This window comes from Sceloporus occidentalis, unplaced genomic scaffold (genome assembly GCF_023333645.1).
Source record: "Sceloporus occidentalis isolate IW3139 unplaced genomic scaffold, rSceOcc1.0.p SCAF_5, whole genome shotgun sequence".
Lineage (NCBI taxonomy): Eukaryota > Metazoa > Chordata > Lepidosauria > Squamata > Phrynosomatidae > Sceloporus > Sceloporus occidentalis.
The window spans coordinates 56431436-56442603 of NW_028316985.1; the positions used below are offsets into that span (position 1 = coordinate 56431436).

Below are 11168 nucleotides of genomic sequence, written 5' to 3' on the forward strand. Positions count from 1 at the left end.
GCTTTTCTACTCCTATTTGGGCTGAATTCAGGGAGGATTGGGGCCGTGGCATGTGTTTGCTGCTGCCCCAATGTGTCTTTGGTGGGGGTAGCTTCAAGCTGCCTCTTCCTGGTTGTCTGTTCTGGCCCTTGGAACACCTGTTGCCTTTTCCTGATATCACATTATGGAAACCTGAAATTTTTCCAAGAAGGGTGGAAAAACACACATTCATATGCTCAGCCTGTTTACTTGATCTGGAAAATGTAATCTATGCCCATCCATTTATCTCACTGCAGCCTCAACTAGTCTGGAAGACAAACAAAAAAGCACAAAACTAGGAAGTGAAAGTTTAGCTGTTAATGGAGTTCTGACATGGTCTTCTCAAATGCTTGTTATCATATACATTTGCCAGACATGTAAGAAATGAAGTAATTTGCCTTTCTAGCCAAGTACTTTCATTGCAGAAGTTGGCAAAATAGTCAGTATTCAAATGTTTACTAATTTTTGGTGCTGTATTTACTATCATGCACTCTAATAATAGCATTCATATGTACAAAAAGATAAGCTGCCAATGATTTTAGATACTGTTAATGAGTTCAGAATTTCTGATAATATGAACAGTATTACCAACACTTGCCCTCTAAAGGAGAATCACAAGTGCTATCAGAAGAAAGGTTTAGGCAGTATTCTATAAAAACTTGACAGACATCAGAGTAGAATTAGATTATGTTTTTATTCCTTTGAGAACCACTTGCATTAACACCATTTTGCATATTCAGCTCCCTCTTTCATCTACTGAGTCATCCTTCTCCTCTCCTTGTCTATTGTCTCATTGCTCTAGTTGCTATTAAATTTTAATTTCAGAACAGAGGAAAAAAGAGCACACCTCCAATAAAGGAAGGCCTTAGAAATTCCAAAAAGGAGTTCCTGGACACAAATTCTTCAAGTGGTAAAGCCCCTGCTTAAAGGGAAACAAGCCCATGTGCAATTGCATTAAAAAAAGCTACTTGTACTAAAACATGCTCTTGACCTATGGGACTCAGTAACTCTAAGGACCCTGGATAAATACTTCAGTGCTTATGCTCAAGCTTGTTATGGAGTTTACAGACCAACCTCGAAGCCAGTGCCCTTCCAGTTGTTTAAGATCACAACTGCCATAATCCTGAGCCAAGAAGCCTCTGCTTGCTGGGGGTTTACAAGAGCTGTACCCCAAAATATATGCAGGAATATTCAGCAGCTGCCCTGATTGCCTGTCCCCTTGGTCCAACAAAGTACCACCTTAGTCATAGCTATAAGACAGTGCCAAAATTGTACTGGACAAAGGGACATTTGATGTGGTGGTTCTCATGCTTCCTTTTTCCTTCAAGCTATGTTACAATAGTTGCAATCCTCTTCTTCCTACTACACATCTTTCAAACAAGGCTTTCTGTTTCAGCACCATTTTTCTTTATTCTTGTGTCCTCCCCAACACATTGAACCTAGATGCGGCTGCTCTCTTCATTAGTTTTTCTTCTACACAGCAGGACTATTATCTGGAAATACACAGCCAAGAGTGTTACCCACACAGAACTAGACAATATCCCTCCCCCCTAAAGAATTTCTCCATTCTTAAACCAAGTAAATTTTATGAAGGCAGCAGCAAGAAATATAGTACAGTGGGCCCTTGATTGTCTGTTGGGATTTGGTTCCAGGACCCCCCGCCCCCCCCCCCCCCAGGATATCGAAATCCATAGATGCTCAAGTCTCAATCAATACAGTGGCATAGTAAAATGTGTCCTTTCTATACAATGGCAAAATCAAGGTTTGCTTTCAGGAATTTATATTTTCTATAATATTTTTATGCAGTGATTGGCTGAATCCATGGATATAATCCATGGACACAGAGGGCCAACTGTATCATCAATAAATTCCATACTGAAAATTGAGGGCAGACATAACAAAAGGATTATTTTAAACAGAAGTCAACATTCTATTGCCATCATATTGACTTTGGGTTTTGTTTTAAGGTCAACATGACTGCTGCTGTCTTACAACATTCTGTAACTATAGCCCAGATATTCCTGAACTGGGATCTGGGTGCTCCATTTAGCTGGTCTGCATGAAGACTGCAGAATACCAGAATGTATGCTATTTTTTCTGATGACACATAAAGACATTACAGAACAAAGCTAAAGTGATCCACTGAGATTAACTCTCTCCACCAGTGTTCTAAGCCCTGTATCATTCTAGTGAACAGTAAATTGATTTGTTTGTTTAATTTATACTTATAGTAAAACATTTCTTCCTTTAACCCTTGATTTATGGCCACCTCATTGTAAAACAGGTCACACTCACTTACACCATTTCAATTTAAAAGCTGAAATTAAAACCATTCAATTAGACAAACTGTGTAAGCCACAAAAAGAATCTGTTTTTCTTCAGTAAATTGTTTCTTTCAAAAAGAAAGAAAAAAGTGTAATTTATTCCAAACAGTCTGTTTCTATAACAAGCAATGCTGAAAATTCTTCTAAAGTTTCAAATACGTTGAATATTAACTACAAAACATTTTAAAAACTCTAATACTGACAGTAGAAAGAAATATTCTTGTACTGTTCATGTTGTTCATAGCCCAAATCAAGCTTGTATTCATAAACATTCACAGGACAGTGAATCTGTTATTCACTGACATCTACAATTCAAGTTTCTATTTGCATCATTAATATATTTCTTTGATTCTGTCGGCCACTTACAGTTTGTATTGGAATGTGTATCCATACACTTGAACAAGAAGCACAATACCTTTTACCACATACAGAACGGTATTCACACCCTTAGAGCTAACAAAACTATAAAAAAACAGAGTGTGTAAGAAAAACACTCTCCTAGAGAAATCACATATCATACAGTTGTAACACAAAAGTAAAAAGTAATCCAAGCCTTACTATGAGATGAGATCTGTGATACACTTGCATTATATTTTTTGTCTGCTGTGATGCATTTGCTATGAATTTTGAGGCGAGTGCTGCTTGTATTCACTCATAACTTGGCATTAGTAATCACAGAGCCTGGGGAAGTGTCCAGTGTTCCATTTGGTCTGATTTTTTGGTGGTGGTGAGAATCAGTTTCACTTGTGTTAACTCGATAATGTTCAAAAGAATCAAGTCATCCCATCCTATGTAAGCTTGACCCATGCCCGACTTTGACAATAAGATCTAGCAGAGGTGGACTGATCATATGGATGCATGGGGAGCAAATGCTTCATTATAACAAGGAAGGTGTCTGCCTCCTTGAAGAAAGCTGCAGCGAGTCCTTTCCTAAAGCCAACCTCCCTAAACACCCAGAAAACTGTAAGAATCACCACACTCTGATATCCCCTCTCTGGGCCAAGTGCACGATCATGTGGTGAGTGGGCAACTTAAGATGCACTTGGAGGAAATTGGAAAAATTTCTTGGAGATTATCTGAATCCATTTCAATCTGCTTTCAGGCCAGGGTATGCTACTGACATGGCCCTGACTGTCTTAATGACCTACTCTGGGAGAAAGACTGTGGTAGTGCTACCCTGCTGAGGCAATGTGTTACAGTGCTTCTTCTCCTATCTGCAAGGTTAGTTCCAGAATTCAGTCTAGGGTCATTATGTGGTAGTTGCACAAGGGTTTGCCATGCTATTCTATATCTACATGAAGTTGTTAGGAGAAGTAATTAGGAATTTGGGGCCACGGGGCCATCAGTATGCTGAAGACACTCATCTCTTACTACTCCTTGTCATTAGGGTTGGGAGAGGCTCTCAAGATACTGTTGTATCAGTGCTTGGATGCTATAATGAGATGGATAAAGGACAGTAAGCTAAAACTGAATCCCAGGAAGACAGAAACTCTGCAGACTGGTGGTTCTTGGATCTGAGAAATAGGTCTGTAGCCTCTCTGAAGGAAACTCAAGTGGCCTGCATGGCACAATCTAACTGGAGCCAGTTCCATCTTGTCAGCCAGCTATGGTCTTTCCAAACCAAAATCCAAAAAAATCCAAAACACTTCTGGTCCAAAGCAATTCTGATAAGGGATACTCAACCTGTGTGCTTTTAACCTATTTAAAATATTTGTACTGTTTTAAATTGTTTTAAATGTTTTAAATATATTGTATGCTGTGCTAGATTTGGATATAGAGTATTATATAAATATTTTAATAAATACATTAAAAGACACTATTTTATCTTCATTGGTTAAAATACACTTATAGACTGACCTTGGTGTTCCAGTAATAAAAACCAAAGCCAAGAATGGTTCAATTAATCATTCACATTTACAGATGCCTTCCTAACATTAAGCTGTAATTCATTTTAATGTTGAGATTAATTGTTATTGTAAAATGACAACACTGTGAAATATTTAATTTTGCAATTAGCAGAAACGCTTATTAAAATCTTTATTAATGTGCTTTTGCAATGTGTTGTAAAAAGTTGTATGCTTCAGAAATCTCTTTCCAATCAAGTCACCAAAACATGGATGGTCAAGTTTAAAACACTAAATGAAGGAGTTTAAAACACTAAATGAAGGTAAAATATATAATGGCACTAATCTCTCCCCTGCCACCACATTCCTGCACAAACCCCTATGTCATAAAAAACAACAACCCAGAAATTCTAAGTTTATAGTGCATGGATTTTCCTTCATTCCAACCACCGGTGAGCAACTGGCAGTTCTTGTGCCTTCAAGTCACCTGTCAACTTATTGTGACTCCCTGAATTTAATAGGATTTTAGGGAACAAGGAATACTCAGATGTTCCTTCCTCTGAAATATAGCCTATTGCACTGGTTATTCATTGGCTATCTCCCATTCAAGTATTAACCAGAGCTGACCCCACTTTTTAATCTCTTTCTGCAAGCGATCAGTTCAGATATCTGCAAAAAATACTGAATCTCCTACTGCTATTTCCAGCTTCCTGGGCAAAGAGAGGGAAAAAGGATATCCTGCCTACATTTGTCTCTGTCTTCATCCATTGTGGGTTTGGGGCCTAATTACTGTTTACATGTAGTGCTCTTGATGGATCTCACCCCCAAGAAGTGCATCAAGAGGTAAATGAAAAAAAATCCCCAATTTCAAACAGACAAAGGTACCCTTTTGCTGGGTTTGTATGGGGAAAAAAAATTTCCCCTCTAAAGCAAACCCTCCAGAAATTCAGAATCTTACCATTTTACCAAATTCCTGTGCTAATTTTAAAATTCAGTTTAATAATTTCATCACAGGATTATTTATCTTCGACAGTAAATTACATTGCTTATTTAGGCAAGAATATTCCTTTAAGAATAATTCATGGTCATGTCAAAATGCCTCTTTAATTGTTTTTACTACATAATTTACTTTTTACAGGTATTTACATACAATGCATGTTATCTAACCTCTGTGGCTTTTGTCAAAGAAGTAAATGTTCTATTTTGTCATCAACTGGGTTCCCAAAGGCTTTGCTTAAAAAACCAATTTCTCTTTGCATGAGTTTAATCCCTAAACAGTACAATGATACTTGGAAACATCTTTGAATCAAGAGGTCAACAGTCACCATAAAGCAGGCATCACCAAAACAGAAATGGTTCAGCAACTCCTCTACAAAATATAAATAGGCTAAGGTGATTAAATGCCACTTAAATGAATGACAGTACTTTGCTAGCTTCAGTTTTTTTAATGGACAGGAAGACTTGGAATTAATCCAATACATTGCAGCAAAACAGTGAGAACAGACACATTTAGGAAATGTCTGTGCAAAAGGTGATCACTGGGAGATGTTTCTTCATGGAGGCACTAAGTGTTACTCTCAGAATTGTTGATTAGTGTTCAACAAATCAACTTCATCAGAGTAAAATCCAAAGTAGGTGTATTAGAAGAAAACCATATTTGTTTATTCACATGCCTATCCTGTTTGTACCAACTGGTGTATGTAAAACAGAATGTTATAGGGGATTTTTAATTTCACAAGCAGCGGTGCTCTCTCCTTGTTTCACCATTTCTTGGGCTTTTCACTCAGTCAAGCCATGTTGCAAGACACTAGCATGGCTGTCAGGAGAGTGACAATGCATACCAATTATGGCAGGGAGAATTCAACTTCCACCAACTATTTACCTCTTCTGAGACAAAGATTAGCTATCACTCTGTGAAGTGCATGAGAACAGGTCAGAGAAGTGAAATTTTAAAAATTATGTGCCCTCATGTTTTGCTTGGCCCTGTAACATCAGCTGCTCCGTATGAAATCTATATTTCTATAGGCTAAACCAAATGTTTACCCCAACTAGAAGCAGACCCAGTGAAATTGTGGAACTTGTACAACTGATGGATAACACATTCCATCAATTTTTATAGGTGCACTCTTGTTGGGATTCACACTTGATTGAGCCCAACGTCTTGCTCGATTTATTCATCAAATAATTTAATATTTTTGCCACTTTTTATGCAAGCCGGAAACTGAGGCCATGAATTCACAATATAGAGCAAATCACATCAGAAGTGCAAAGAAAACTATAGAAAAATTATGAAGATGGTGAAACATGTATTGCAAGCAGATCTCTTCCTACAGTACTAAGTCTGATTAAAGCCTTTTGCTCATAGTTAATCAAAACTAGAAATATATTATACTGTTATAATGGAATGTAACTAGCTAAAGTCAGCTGGACCTGGGAGCCATATAGTTTACTGTATATACTCATGTATAAGTCTAGAAATTTTAGTCAAAAAATTGACCCCAAAAACCTGAGCTGACTTATCCACAAGTCAATGTAAGCACTGCACTTTAACTCTTATTTAAAAATGAACCATGCTCTGGTGAAAAGCAAAAACATAATCTGTCCTGGAAACATTGACCCCTCCTCTATTCTCTCATTCGTTCAGCCTTGAGGGTGAATACAAAGAGTTGTGCCTGCTGGAAATTTGTAAGTTGTCTGGCATTGTTTTCCTTGTTTCATCCTTTAGATAGATCCTTTGTTACATGCCCTATGTTTTACCCTTGACTTACTCATAGGTCAAATCAAAATCCATAATTTTGGCCCCAAAATCTGCCCTTGACGTATACATGAGGTCAACTTATAGTAGAGTATATACTGTAGTTCACATTTTCTATTTCCAGAAGTTGACTAAAATGCTAAACAATGTAAATCAGGATGAGGATGACACTCAAAATCAACTCTGGTATGATGAACAGTCTTGGGTACACTTAATTCAGAAAGATATGAATAAGGAAATGCATGGCATGTTCTTCTAATACCTGAAGAACTGTCACATCAAAGATGAAGTAGGCATAGTTTCTGTTGCGCCAGAAGGCATGACTAGAACCAGTAGTGAAAACTGCAGGTAAACAAATTTCAGCTAAGCTCAAGAAAAACTTCCTACTAATACAACAGACTGCAATGGTGTTTAAAGAGAATCTGGACAACTATTTGAATCTTACTGCATCTGTGACACTTCAGATCCTGCACTAAGCAGACAGCTGGACTAGAATACAATCTCCAACGTCCTTTCCAATGATCTCGAAAGTCCCTTCCTAGGACTCTAGGTATATACCATTGCTTGGATACTATAATCCCTTCCTTTGTGAACAAAAGAATCTCCCACTCATAGAAAACTATCTGGTCACAGAAGGGGTCCCTTCCCGAGTAATGCTTTTCATTAATGGATGCTCATTATGTGCAGAGAGGAAAAAAAGGATCCAGTCCTATGTTTACAATTATGCATTAATTCTGAGGTACTGCATAAAGGTCTGTTTCAAAGTATTCAGGATTATAAAAATCATTCCTCCACATGCAGGAGTAGTCTCTAGAGAGCTATGAGAATTCAACGGAGACAATGGTCTCTGCCTTGCTACCTGGCTTTATATCATTGATATAGGGGTGAAGCAGATGGGCAGCTAGGAGCAGCCTTAGACTGGGTGATGATCATATTCACACTTACACCCCACTGGCATCACAAACAGGACAAAATTAGACAGAAACAGAACGGTTCATGCTACTCTTGCTAAATTTTCAGTTGCTGGTCAATTCTTAGGGTAGAGGGTCCCACCAATGTGGAGCAGTCATAATAATATTCCTCTACAAGTCTGTTAATCAAAAACAAAGACACAATATTAGGTCTGCTTCTGAGAGTCATAAGTAGAAATGGGAAGAGACAGACTTGCCATGAAGTTGTTAGGAGAGTCCATATAAAAAAATGTGCCCAGATAGGAAATGGGCCATAGTACCTGAAAGCTCATGCTATGAAGTATTAGCCAAAGCTCCACAGGACTCTACTGTTCTGAATGTAACAGACTAAAATCACTATACCTTGGAAACAGTGTTTTTCAGCAGCCTTTTCCCTATTTAGAAACAAGTTTTCACAGCCTCTACACTCTAAACCAGTCCAAGTCTTTCCTGTTTTCAAGGTAATATCATCTGCAGAGCACTACGGTAACCAAACCTCACATGTATATTTGAGACAAACCTTGTGATCGAGACAAACACAAGTGCTGAACAGCATTTCCAGACAGATACTAGATACTATTATATCCTGACTTTCTAGACATCGGCCTCATTGCAAGAGCACCCCAAGGCCACAATACTAACAGGAGCACCATCCTTCTCAGCAATCACAGGGCTTGGCAATCTTCATTTCAGTCCTGTCTGGTTTCAGTTTAACACAGGAAGTTACTCAAATATTGAATTAGGGCAAGTTAACTAGAAACTACAGAATACAGCGATTCGACAAAGGTAAAAGCACAAGATTGTTGGAGGGAGGGAGGGAGGGGGCAGCTTCCGAATAAAAGATGCATGTAAAACTCAGAATTTTTAATGACTATTATAAGACATATGAGAAAAGGTTGTAGGAGCTGGGCTTGTTCAGCTTGGTGAAAAGAAGACCAAGGATGACATGACTGTACTCTTTAAACACTTCAAGAGAGGAGGGGTGGAGGACTCTTGTCTGCTGGCCCAGATCTAATGGTTTAAAGTTACAGGAGAACAGATTTTGAATGGACCTTAGAAGAAACCTCTTGACAGTAAGAGCAGTTTGGCAATTTGGAACCAAGTGCCTAAAGGTGCGGGGTCCCCTTCTCTGGACATCTTCAAAAAGATACTGGACAGCTAACTCCTGGTGACGCTTGAATTTCAGTGTTTCCCAAACTCTGGTCCTCCAACTGTTTTGGACTTCAGCTCCCTTGGCCAGGGATTCTGGGAGCTGAAGTCCAAAACTTCGGAGTCTAGAGTTTGGGAACCGCTGCTTTAGATGGAGATCCTGCACTAAGCAGAGGGTTGGGCCTCATGGCTCATGAGGCCCCTTCCAGCTCTATGCTTCTATGACTCTTCCATTTAGAAAAGTTACCTTCACTAAAGACACAAAAGTAAAATGCCTGCGCTCTTCAGCACAACTGGGCAGAAATTAATACTGGCTGATCTCAGTGATATTTGTGCCAAGAACTTGCATTTGGGTCCAAGGCAACAGACAGCATCAGGAATGTGAAGTCGAAGGCTTTCATGACCAGTGGCCATAGTTTTCTATGAACGTGGCCCAGAAAACCCACAGAAAACTAGCATCAGGAATGTCTGTGGAGAGATCTTGAAGCGCCTTTGAGACTAAGAGAAAGACTTTGGCAGCATGAGCTTTCCTAGACTTAAGTCTACTTTCAAATGCATCTGAGGGAGTAGACTGAGGCCTACGAAAGACCATGCTGCCAACTTCTCTATTGCAGTTAGTCTCAAAGGTGCTACAAGATCTCTCTACATAATGGGTGAAAACATTTATAGATTAGCATTTTCTTTTGCAGCTTGTTGTAACTGAGACTAATATTGTTAATACTGGTCAATATATGAGCCTCATCACTATAGGGAATAGGAGACTATGCTTTCATGAAGTCCATGAAAGCCCCTGCTGCCAACTCCTTTCTTCCAGTCAGTCCCAAAGGTGCTATAAGATCTCTCTATTTTATTATTATATCCAAATGCATCTGAGGAAGTAGACTACAGTCGACGAAATCTCATGCTGCCAACTTCTTTGTTTGAGTCCCAAAGGTGCTCCAAGATCTATGTTATTATTATTATTATAATATCCAAATGCATCTGAGGAAGCAGGCTGAAGCCTAAGGAAGCTCCTGCTGCCAACTTCTTTCTTCTATTCAGTCCCAAAGGAGCTACAAGACCTCTCTACTGATCTTAGAGACTAACACAGCTATATCTTTCAGTTACACAACCAGGAGTGCCATAAGGGGAAGCACCAGAGGGCTACTCCCAACCAGCCAGCTCACCCCAGATTCCCCCCCCCCGCTTTAATCTCTCTCTCTCTCTATATATATATATATATGGAGGCCAAATGAGACCCAAAGCGGGTTATCCCTGCAGTGCGGATGGAGCCCGGGGCAGAGGTGGCAAAGGGGCCCTAACTTTCCTTCCCTGAGGCCCCTAACTTCTCCTCCTGAGGAGGAGGAGGAGGAGGAGGAGGCGGCCATTAGAGGCAGAGGGAACTGGGAGTGGCTGCTGGCTGCTTCGCCCGGCTTCCCTCCGCTGGGTTCCGCCTCCGCCATGTTCTCGCTGGGAAGGAGCCTGGTCCCTCCAGAGAGGCGCCTCTCGCACACGCCCCGCGACGCCCTCCTCCTTGGCGCAGAGCGCAGCATGGCGGCCTCCACTTACCGGACGGCGCTGACGCTCCCAGCCGCCGCCGAAGCCACCGCCCCGGCCAAAGCCAACTCGCCCCTCTCCTTCCCTCCCTTCCTCCCTTCCTTCTGGCTGGGCGAGGCTTGCTTGGAGCCGTTGCCGTGACGCCTTTCGCGCCTGCGCACTACGGCCCTGCTGCTGCTGCTGCTGCTGAGGGAGGAGGGAAAGGGCCGCCCTAGCACTGCGCATGCGCACAGGCGCCGCAACCTTAGGCAGGGCCTCTCTCTCACTGAAGGGAAGAAGTTGGCAGCAGGGGCTTCCCTAGACTTCACTCTGCTCCCTCAGATGCATTGGGATGTAATAATAATAATAATAATAATGATGATGATGATGTAGAGAGAGCTTGAAGTACCTTTCAGACTGACTGAAAGAAAGGAATTTGCAGCAGGAGTTTTCCTAGACTTCAGTCTGCTTCCTCAAATGCATTAGGATATAATAATAATAATAATAATAATAATAATAATAATAATAACAACAATGTTGAGAGATCTTGAAGCACCTTTGAGAATTAACTGAAAGAAAGGAGTTTGCAGCAGAAGCTTCCCTAGACTTCATT

General features: G+C 40.3%; 1 protein-coding gene across 1 annotated transcript in view; it reads right to left on the reverse strand.

Annotated features, from left to right (window-relative positions):
• RAP1B (RAP1B, member of RAS oncogene family) overlaps positions 1 to 10708 on the reverse strand; it is a 37728-nt gene extending 27020 nt beyond the window's left edge. The window contains exon 1 of the mRNA XM_089524156.1: positions 10589 to 10708. The gene's annotated coding sequence lies outside the window, so the exon portion shown is untranslated. The remainder of the gene's footprint in view (positions 1 to 10588) is intronic.
• Between the last annotated feature and the right edge of the window lie 460 nt (positions 10709 to 11168).